The 12,275-nt window shown below is 41.9% G+C and overlaps 1 protein-coding gene across 1 annotated transcript in view; it reads right to left on the bottom strand.

Annotated features, from left to right (window-relative positions):
* Positions 1-12,275, bottom strand: part of bcas3 (BCAS3 microtubule associated cell migration factor) — a 242,654-nt gene that overhangs the window by 24,009 nt on the left and 206,370 nt on the right. The gene's annotated exons all lie outside the window — the stretch shown is intronic.

Raw genomic sequence — 12,275 nt, 5'->3', positions numbered from 1 at the left:
TACATAGTATTAAGACACACATTTGAAGCCAGATGATTTGCTTAAACCTTATCCCAATGAATATTGTACCACCTTAAAGTTGTGACCAGAAGTAAACATATAGCTGCTAAACGTACTCAAGGCAAGTTCACAAATGCTCAGAGGGTAACTGCTGCATCCACTAGCTTCCTTCTAGTCTCAAGTACATAGGCAGAACCCAATCTGCATGCCTGTCAAATCAAATTCACCCAGAGCGACACTCGGACGTAATCTTTTCGCCTTCTGTCTGCTGTAATTTCTGCAATCAGAGAGATCTTGTGCTTTGGAGCCAGAGAGTCTGCAACCTGCTTCTCAATGTGTGTGTGTGTGTGCGTGAGATCCCAAGGAGGCTCCATTCACTGCACACTCAAACAACTGGTTTATTCTGTTAGTGTGTTCATTTGACTAGGCCATGATTCTTGTCAGCACAGAGAAGTGATAAGGGCTGATTCAGCCAAGATGGCAGCTCCTGTGTCTGCTGCCTGTGAACGATGCAACAAGTGTGCAGATTCCTGCATCAGCCATTCATACAGAGTACATAGATCCAGTGTCAGACACGACCAACACTCGCTCCGGTCAGTGGTGAAGATTAAACAAGATGCCGTACCCTTTGAATAGGCTGCAGTCAATGTCCATTAGGCCTGGGCTTTGACAATTGTTAGACACCGTCGTACTGAGTGTTGCTCCACCATGGGACAGCAGCTTCAGTCGCTTAAAGCTGGGCATGCATTCCAACAACTGCCAACTTACATAGCACGAGGAAATAGCAAGCAAAGTTAATCGGCACCTCACAGCTTAGGAGCTCAGCGGCATTGAATTATTCCAGGCTGGACAAACGTACAACCATTTACCAGGGCTTGGGCAGGTCTCGGAACTCGATAGCATTTATGCACAGTCTTGTCTCGGTCAAGCCGGACTCAGGATGTGTTTTTGTCAAGACTGGGCCTAAATTGAACCAATCAAGTCTTTTATTGAGAAAAACTGCCACCCTGATTGTGACCTACATTCCCCATTTATACAGCCTGCTCACCCTTACATCTTATTTATGTCCTAGATAAGAGGGGAAAAGGAGGTTTCTGTCTGTGATCGTCATTTCTGGGTGTGTGTGTGTGTGGACCAATTCTTGGAAACACACTTTCTTGCGGGGACCTTTTGCCGATGAAGTTAAGCCTCAATTGGAAGATTAAAACTTCAAAATAACAGGGACATTATAATTCAATTTAAATATGGTTCAGACTCATGGTTAAGGACAGACATTTGTTTTGGATGGTTAGGTTTAGGGTGACAGGCTGGGGAAATCAATGTCCCCACAAAACATAAAAACATAACATGAGCGTGCCTGTTCGTGAACATTTTATCACACTTACTAACAACAATTCAGCTCTCAATTTTTCCAAGATTCCAAGAGTGCAAGTGCTTCACTATCCATTCGTCATTTAAAACATGGTGCAATTTTATTATCGCTGAGATTTATTTTTCATGATGGAAAACAGACAAATTCTTCTGTCGTCTGTGTTCAGTTTGGCCTCGGTCCTGACTTGGTCTCACCCCTCAAAATCTTGACTAGGCATCATTTAGGGGGTCTCTAGTAGTGGGGAGGGCAAAAAAGAAGCACATGCCCTCCCATTGGACTTCCTTCTAAACCTATGACCTCTGTTTCATTCAAACAAACATAAATGATAAATGAGGTTCTTCACCTACTAGTACTCTTTCATTCTGGATGGATCAATTTAGGTAAGAAGGGAATGCAAATGGTACATTTTGATTTGTGTGGTATAAGGGATGTAATAGTAGTCTTCTTTGAGATTCTTCCTTTCTACCAGACTTTGTTTTTCTTTGTCTGTCAGACAAGTGAAAGAATGCCCCTCTGGAGCTATCAGAGAAGACAGGATGACATAAAAGAAAAACCATAAAGATGACAACAGAGACCTCCCTTTTTTCTAGGCAGGACCACAAGAACATGCCACAGTCAGCATGTCTGTGAAGATCGTTGGACGACATGTAAAGTAATGTCACTGCTTATTTTTAAACCATATATGCATGTCTTATGCTCCTTTTTGTTAACAAAAGCAAGTATATTGAAAAAGGCTGCAGTGATTAAAGCAATGTATAAATCCGGGGTCACATACATGGTAATATGGATGATAAATGATATTCCTCTAATGCAATATCACATCATTGATTCATCTCAATAGTTACCAATGGTGTAAAAAGATAAGTCAAACATAATAACATGGTCTCTGCTGGCTACCTGATGCACATGGGCACAGTGTTGGTGACCTTTGGTACAAAGTGCAAATGTCTGGCTGTCAGTCTGTATGCATGTTGAAATGGTATGTATAGTGTTGTTGTCCATCATCAATCTGCATGTTATAAGTGCAATGGATTTCTAAATCTGATCAAGCACTCTACATATGAATCCATACATGTGATCAAAGCTGCTACTCACACCTGAGCAGGATTACTGGAAAGCATACTTGTAAACTCCTAAATCACATTCCCAACAGTTTGGGGCCTCAGATCCATGATAAGAGTGATAGCTTGACATGGAACTTGCACATCATGTTGAATAGGAGGTCAACATTTTAAACATCAAAGCTGGAACTGCAGGATAGAGCGTCATTAAGTGAATCTTCTGACCAGACTCAGCGACGGAGCTGATTCCGCCACCTCAGACGAGTCATGTGACAATATGAATGTGTTAATATCTCCAGCTGAATTTCAGCAAAAGTCATGTGTCATTTTGTTACCAAAATAAATGACTTTTTTTTTATTGCAATAAATCCTAAATCTGACAATCCAAGTGTGCGAACGGGCTGAGAATTATACCAGGAGCTTAGAAAGGTTGATTTAATGGCATTGTAAAATATGTGACCATGTTAAACCTCTGCCAAATGGTCAGCTGGAGGTTTTAGTGGGATGTACCATTTTTATCGTAGGCGACAAGCCACTCCACAACTACACACTAAGCTGTCCCGTCCAGATGGGCCTTTGCAGCTTCAAAATTTAATTCAGGCATTACAAATACACATGAACGCGCTCATACACACACATACTGTACTCCCCGACACACAAACACACATGCACACACCCACACACACACATTTTCTTTATTTTGCATTGATGTTTATGCACCTTAACCTTACCTAAACCTAAACACACGATGATGACTTTTGTCCCCGAACGAAAGTCCCTGAGCTCAGAGAGATAACATGGCCACAAACATAGGCTTTCTTCCTCTGAAGTGCAACCAAGTTATCAGTAAGCTCAGCAAACGCGTGTGTTAGGGGCAAATTGTGTTTGTGTGGATTTGGAGGTCGGTCAGCGTTATCAGACTCGGGAGAATGGAGGCCCGTGCAGCCTCTCGCTTTGGCATTAGCACCTGTCACTGGCCTGCAGCAGGACTGAGATTTTCCAGGCGAACGTCGGCACACACGAGCACAAACACAGAAACGCACAGTAGTCTGTTCTCTGATAACCAGAGAGACAGACACATCAAACGGTCGGGCTGCGGTGACTTCTCTTACTGATAAGAACTTGGCAGAAGTTTCGGAAGAGCAGGTTGGTTATCAGGCCGGAGAGAATAGGCAGCTAACACTGACTCTGACTTTGCGCACATGTATTGGGACTTTATTGACACTCAACACATTTAAAATAGATAAATATTTATTTCATTTCGTCCATGTGCGCCTCTTGAATAAACACTGCAACTTGTGCTGGAGGCACAACCGGTGCTGACCAGTCAAATGAGATGGTGACCATCGAATGACTCTGTTTTGTGAAGTGAAAGTGGAACAAAAGTGCAGTCATACACATCATATTTTCTAAAACACATTCACATCAACACGGCACATCTAGAAATCTGTCTGTGAGTCAAGGTTTTGATAGTTGCCTGACAGAAAAATGGTAAAGAGAGTAATTTTTAAGGACATTTTTAAACTGAAACAGAGTGATCCATACAGTACAATGAAGTGCCCGTGTCAGTGTGTGAAGTTGTCCTGTCATTCCCAAGTTTGACTCTTTGGTGAAGTGAGAATGTGTTGTTGGCGGCAACAGCAGGAGGAGGAAAAGGATTCCAATCACATGCCCTGGATTGTTGTTTGTCCCTCCATCAGTTTAAAACCCAGTGGGATTAAAAGCCACTTCCCAGCTGTTAGCCCCTGCATACTGACCCTACTTATCCACAGAGCCAGTGCTACTTTCCTTAAAAGACATACCAGCACACACAGACCCAAATTAACTTGTCATATTGCTGCATTGAAGAATAAATATTATTTAGCTTATAATGACTCCCAGCTGCAGGTCAATATCAATATCTATATCTATCTATACATCTATCTATCTATCTATCTATCTATCTATCTATCTATCTATCTATCTATCTATATATATATATATATATATATATATATATATATATATATATATAGATATATAGATATATAGATATACACTGTGGGGTTCAAATGGTTTTAAAGTGAATGCTAAGGATAAATAGACACATGATTGCCAGTGACAAAATGAACTTTACATTTGCCAGTGAAATTAAAAGTAGAAATCATTTGAAACGATGGTGTAGAAGAGCTTAGAAATGCAAAGCTCAGAAATGCAACAGCAGGTGGTAGTGGAAGGAAAAATCTCCCTTGTCCTTGTCTGCACAGAAACGCACCAACAGGAAGGATCCATTTCCATCGAGTCTAACACAATTAAAAGTCTAGAATGAAGTAACCGTAATGAAATTAACTTGGCTCTGTGCTTCATTATGGAGCATTAGCTGTGTTGAGCCAGTTTTAAGTTTCTATGGGGTGAATTTGACAGCATAATGAAATGAACTATAACCAACTCTCAAGGTAATAAAAACTGTCTCACAATGCCACATGACCAAATGAGGCTGATGGAAGTTCTGGGCTCAGCAGCACTGAATTCTACACACTAAAATCACTTTGCTTTGAGAGCTATGAAACTGGAGGCGTCCATTTCTTCAAGAAACTAACAAGATACTAGGTAGTATAAGGACATTGGTAATAAATTACATAAATAATACATTAAATAAAACAATCCTTAAAAAAACAGTGATCAGCAATCACCCCATCCCTCTTCACTGTTGTACAACCTGACAGTACTGGGCAGGAAACAGTGAAAAAGTGGCTCCTTCCTGCAGCACGAGCGGTTAAGTTTGCTACTGTCAACCATTCAAACCAGTATGGGTTCAAGAGTGACTCACTGAAGACTACTTTTTAAAGGATTAACCCTCAAGTTTTGGTAGTCAGGCTAACAAATGACAGGTGTTTACATCCAAGTTCCTAACTGAGGCCTGTTTGGGGAAAAAACTGACTGGTTACCGTGTAACCTACAACAGTATTATGAGGAAAATAAGGCATGCGATTTGCAACTCTGGTATGTTTCTTCTCCAAATCCAAGTCACTCTTTACTTTCCAATTGCACAAATGTTAACAGAAAAAAACCCTTGGCAGTAAATTTCCGTGACCCAATTCCTCAGTTCCCTGGTTACCTGTATGTTTTACTGCCTGTGCTTGATTAGTTAAATTCAATTTAGGCTTTAGTGCTGAGAAACAAATGGGGCTTTATTGTTTTATTATAAGTCAGAATGAGTTGGTGTGGAGTCTTCAATACATTAGATAAACCACGCCACCCTCATGTCTCTGACACTCGTGATGTTGTTCTTTTTATAATCCACTTTGTAACACAAAGAACTGCATTATTACAATCTAATATTCTAACATACAAGCTATTGGTCAGTGATCACATTAATATGTTAAAATGGATACTCATCCTGCCAAATAGCCCATATTAAGCTTGAAGCGATTGTATCGAACAACACACAGAGCATCACATGCAACATTTTGTATCTGGGCTCAAGTGAGGGCATATGTTCTCCAATTGGACCAAGACCTTTCTGTCTGGATGTCCACTGCTTACTTCAACACCTCTACCATAAGACATATGTCACTTTGGGCTAAGAAAGGGGAACAAAATAATTTGAGGCAAATGGTCATAATGTTTTGGCAGCGGTAACAACTGTATGAATCTACTCTATCCTCCCTCGAAATGTGCCTTTCGCTGACATTCTTCAGCTGTGTGGCACAGAAGTGGCCTCATGATATCAGGATGCTGACATTGAAAGGTCAGTGTCACATCGCCGGTCAAATGCACTTGCCACAAAGGTGTTAATGTCAGGGTACATCCATTAAGTCATCTTCAAGTACGACGGTACTATTCACATGTTGTATAGGTAACTTGACAAAAACACACTTTTAATAGATGTTCACATGACTGCGCTGTGAACCCATTTTGATGTCCCTCCAGGCTCTGTGCGTCTGCTTGAGTGTGTCAGCCAGAGACAGGGAGAGTGTCTCTGATATCCGCGGGGAAGCACTAACAGTGCTAGCTAGCACACTGGTTTGTGGTGCCGGGCTAGTGTTAATGGAGATGTAAGCTCAGAGGATTAGCACCCAGTGGTAGGTGTGTGTGTGTGTCTGTATGCGCGCGCACCTCTGTCTTTCTTTCATTACATTAAGGCCGATGGGTCTAAATCATTTAGTCCCTTTGCAGTCTCCGTGGTGTTGGCTAAGTGTTAGTAATCCCCATCAATACCCGGGTCTGCCTCAAGGCACTTTACTCACCACTCACACACACACACGCTCCCACACATGCGTGCACACTCATCAAGACACCAAAACTCTTAGCAGATATGAAGATGCATTAGCCTGATAACAGTCAAATGTAAATGAGTCCAGACACCCAGATATGAGCTGGTGAACAGTCTAAGGTCAATAATTTAAAGGAGCGCTCCCCTTAAAATCCACCTGGTGTTTAACAACATCAGCACACATTCACTGTCCAAAAAACATACATAGAGATTTCAACTGTCCTGACTTGTGGTCCAGATGATCTCATTATTTCATGAAACAATAATGAAATCCAGCCCTTTGTTAACTTGATTAACCTACCCACCTATTCCATGAAGTGGTCCCAGAACTACAGAGCAACCGGTTAAAAGTTGGCCTTAAAACAATGCAGTGGCAACGGAATCCATGTATATTAGATGTAAACACTCCTTCCACTCACCGCTTCACAACTCACAGCCAACCCCGCTGTCGATTCTTCACTGTTCCTTAGGAAAGCATGAGCGCACACTGATGCACACACACTCACTGGTGACTAGTGTTATTGTGCGCCAGTTCACAAATGACCCCAATATTTTCACACACCTACCCGTCTGATATGAGGGTGAGAGTCAGAGATGATCTCTCTGCAGCAGCTCTACATTTATTCTAAACACACAAACATTCTTTCTGCATCATCAGGAGCCAGACACAGAAGGATGGGACACATATCGAATTTCACAGTGGTCAGTCGAGACAAGTTACAGCTGGACATGAATACACATGGTTTAGTGAATCAGATGTTACAAAATGTATTTCAAAGCCATGCGTCAAGGGAGCCATAGAGCAAGATGAGGTTTCCATGGATGTCTTTACAGTCAGCATGCAGCCGTTGAATCCACAAAACTTTTGAAATCAACATGATATGCACTGTGATGAAGCGCTCCAGAAGTTAGCCACATATACATGGTCGTGAAACACAGTACCAGAATACATAGGACATTTTACTGAATGTGAAAGCATATACCTTTCAGCGAGTCGTAACTTCAGATGACACCTGTCAACGTGAATTGTGGTGTGTGATCGACAGCTTGCAATACACATTTTTATTTCTGCATGTACATCAGTCACATATGGAATTCAAGGGCTGAGTACGTCAGTAGTACATAATCAATAATGTCAGCAACAGAAAAGGCTCAGAAAAATGATTTGTTTAGAAAACTCGACAGTGAGGACAGGATTTTGAAACAGGGCGCCCAAAGCCCTGGCTCCAGCCCATAACCCCGCCCCCAGCCAGGTCATTGACTGACAAAAAACTGTAAACACCTATTTGAAAAGAAATAACTTTTTATAAAAACAAACATCTGTGTCAAATAATCGTGAATAATCGTTAACTGAGATGAACTCAGCAGCTGGTGCCACAATAACACTTTCAGATGCAGGCGTCTTCTGGACAGTTGTTTTACCAGACTGACCCTGATTCATAAAAAAACATTTTTATCATGCTTTTTTCCCTTACTACAAGCAAAATGTCTTCAGTTTTGTTCATTTCTTTTATATATTTATGCAAGGTAAGCACACAGTTGTATTAGCTTTGTGTCTGTGAGGGCTTTCTAAAACTTTCACACCTTTTATACATTCATTCACTCAAACAGTATCTAAATATATATATGAAGGCTTGCCGCATGATTAAACAAATATAAAGACGTGAATTTTGATAGCTGTGAAGCTATTTTGCTCACATTTGACAAGCGCTGTGAGATCATTCACTTGCCAGTGAAGTTTGCGGCACGGCAGTGGGGATCGGAAGCAGCGGGGGCAGCGGGCATCGCGCCAACCCAAACACCAAAAAAGTCCTCAGATTAAGTTAGTCTTGTGAACGACTGCTTCAAGTTTGGAACTTATCGGTGGTTTCCACCTGTCACCAGCGTCATCCGATACATCACTGCACGCTTCCATGCCGATAACCGCAAGGTTACGGCGTAAACAAATGTGGTGACCACGATGGCCAAGTTTTGGCAGCAAAAGAGAATCGAGAATCTGCGAATTTCTGTCATATTCAGCGAAATTAATGGGTGGAAACACTTTTCATGGAAACCAGTGTGATGACACTTTGAGTAGGGCATTACACAGGCACTGATAATCTGACATTTAGGGCGTCCTGCTGTGGATGCAGGAGGGCGTCCATGTTTTCATGTTTTGCAGTTTAGTGCATTCTCAGGATGCCCAGACGCCCTCCAAGCTAAAATCCTGATTCAGAGGCACAAATAGACCCAGATCAGGACCACTATTACAAGTGCTGCATTTCTTATTCAGTTATGTCCAGGAGTCAATCATACATTTTCATCATTGAATAGATCTTCCACCTGATCACTCCTACCACAGCCAACTGAGACATCGTTCACAACCACTTGTTCAACCCAACACCCACATCTTCTAAAACCCGTCCAGGACACCAACCTGTTGAAATGTCAAATATAAAGTTAACACTTGCTGAGGAGAGAATTTAAAACAAACATTTGACAATCTGGCAGTAATATCCTCTCAAACAAAAACAGCACCAGCCAGTGAAGCGAGCTTTAGAACCGGGCCAGGAGGCGGTGTCCTGTCTTTGTCTGTTTAAAGTCGTTTTATGCAAGAGCAGAAAAATAAAAGCATATTCAGGCAGAACATTTGAGTGTGACTCCTCTTCCAGAGGAGTGGAGCCTCAGTGAAATTGGACCATTATACAAGTGAAATCACTGTGCTCTGAAATACAGTAGCAAGGAGAAATGTTGAAAAACAACCAATGCATTCCCTCTTCATCAGGTTGACCATATCGTATGCAGCTAAATTGTGTCGCCGTCCTAGCTTTGGTTTACCTGTGTCATACATGCTTGAATTCTACTTCCAGTAGTGAAGTGAGTTTACGCCCCGGATAAGTGCGCCTGCTGTCACACTGCTTCAGGTGAAACATTTCACTGCGAGCCTCCCATGCTTTCGGCAGAAACTAATGAAAGGCACGGGAAAGGAGGGCGCGAGAATAAAAAATCTGGAACTGGAAAAGAACTCTCCCTGTTGTTGGTTTCCAGAGGGCATTAATAACCAGCGAGAGGGGACACTGATTAGATGGCGCTCGTATATTTAACGCGAAACAGACGCCACAAATGGTGTTGGCTGACAAATGAACAGAAACTCTGACAAGCAGGGCATTCTGAACTATATTTGCCCAAGTGTGGTGCACGGCAAACCTTTGTGATGTGTGTGTGTGTCGGCACAATGACCTCAGGTTCAAGCCAGAACTACATTGGCCACTGAACAAGTCAAGTCAGTTTTATTTGGGGGAAAAAGGCCAGCATTTTAGAACATTTCAAAAGTATGTTATACAGTGGAGACATTCTACGGTGGGGGATATGATTTTCTTTTTAAAACCAAACTCAATACCAAAAATCGGCATCAATAAAAGAATGAAATATCCAGTTTGGTCTTTTTTTTTCTCTTAAGAGGACTATATTTTCAATTTCTGATTCTGGTTTTGAATTATAGAACCTGAAGGCACTATCATACATTTCTTTTTTGAATTGTGTTCATCTTCAGATATCTTTTGAACAGGTTTATTCCCCTAGGTTAGGTACAGTCCGACCATGCCTCATGGTCTAGTGAACTACATGATTTAAAAGTGTTGATTGGTGTACAGCATATGATGCAGGTTTTATTTAGGTCAGATTACAGACTAATCCAGCCATCCGAAATGATGACACTCCGCTTCCCGGCAACTTCAGCTCCTGTGGAAGGATTCCGAGGCAGTCCCAGGCCAGGTAAGAGATATAATCTCTCCAGGATGTCCTGGGTTTGTCCCAAATGCCCAAAACACCCCTTCAGTGAGATGTCCGGGAGGCATCTTTACCATATGCCCAAACCATCACATCTGGCTCCACCCAGTACGGAGGATCAGCGGTTCAACTTTGTCTGCGCTTCTGACTAAAACACATGCTTGAGCCTAGACACCATGCAGAGGAAGCTCATTCCAGCTGCTTGCATCCGCGCTTCTGTCCTTTCTGACATTGCACAAAGCTAGTGACCATAGCCGAGGGTTGGAGCATAGAGAGACAGGTAAATCATGAGCCTTGCATTCAGGCTCAGCTCTCCCTTTACGACAACAGCTGACTGAAGATGTGTTTACCTCTGCCAACAGTGGGGCCTGACTGGACCCAAATGGAGCATATGATTTCATAGAATGAATGACATGAATGTTCTTAGGTGGATGTAAGGGTTCGATGGGCTAAGAGGGGAATTGAGTGACAGTCAAAGGCCATGGTGGTTTGAACCCCAGTTATGGAAGCAGGCTAAGCCAACTAACTATAAATCATGAGTTGCTCACTGATCTGGAAACTTCTGAGTTGCCAAACCAGCAGGCCTGGCTGGAGAAAATGACAAATACGTATTTGAATGTAATCTAATGGCACATCACCAACCACTAGATATTAGAGAGGCATAAAGGCATAAGAATCAACTTTGAAACACATACACACACTTCATGAATTTCCCAGACGTTTAGATTGCATCAAAGCATCATACCTTCATCGTGTGATTGAAGGAAATGTTATAAGTTGAGTGGTGTCATCACTTTTGCTTGATACTGACTTTGCTAGATTTAAAGAATACAACTCACACACAAGTGACTAACAAGCTTCTTTCGGCTGAGAGACGAAGGGATTCTTGTTGTCCAAGCAAGCGACTTGGTTTCCCGACAAAACCAAAGCAAAGAACAGAGAGTAAACACTGCACTTTACTAGCAGGGTTTGCTAATTGATTTCAGGCTGGATCGTGTTGCTGTGTAATGGAGCAGGCGTACACGATGATGAAGCTGCAGTGGTCATGGTGATGACTCTCACAGGGTCTCGGCCTCATTCGTTTGTTTGACAGCCTGCAGGAGTGTGTCTGTGTGTGTCTGTGTGCGAGCTCTGTTTGGCATAAAAGAATGTGCATAAAACTCGTGAGGTGACAGATGATATGTTTACAGGAGTATGTTTGCTTTCCGCACCATATTCAATTACAGAGCTTCAGTGTTTTCCTGTTCGTGTGTGAGAACCAGTTTAGGTGTTGCTTCCTCGCCTGTGTGTGTCAAGACCCTTTATTAATCTTGCTGAAATTTGCCCACTTCCCCTCACACCCCATGTGTCCCATTTGATTTAATCCCCACTCCTCCTCCTACGATGCGTCTCTCCTGGAGACATCATCTAAACTGCTGCTTTCCGGTGTTTACTGGAACTGCTACACACCAAAAACAAATTACATTATGAAGAAAAACTGTAAATTTGCGGAACGATGGAGATAGATTCCTATTGGAATTGCAACAGTACAAAACACCACCATGTGGGGTTAATGGACTGAGACAGTCACTGACCAATTACAAGGGTGGAATCACTGTCACAAATTAGGTTACATAATAAAAGTGTTTTTCTTCATTAAATCCACATTTCCATTAATATAAGAGTTCATTCTGATCTGTTGCCTGAACCTAGTTGCTAACTATAAGCATTAGTAGCACTGATATGTATCAGTTATAAAAAAGAAAAAGAAAAAAAAACTTTGGATGAACCACTCTCTTATTGCACAACCTTCTTTTTTGTGTGTTTAAATCATCATTAG

The sequence above is a fragment of the Synchiropus splendidus genome, chromosome 8 (genome assembly GCF_027744825.2).
Source record: "Synchiropus splendidus isolate RoL2022-P1 chromosome 8, RoL_Sspl_1.0, whole genome shotgun sequence".
Classification (NCBI taxonomy): Eukaryota; Metazoa; Chordata; class Actinopteri; order Syngnathiformes; family Callionymidae; genus Synchiropus; species Synchiropus splendidus.
This window is presented reverse-complemented; position numbering and strand designations above follow the sequence as displayed.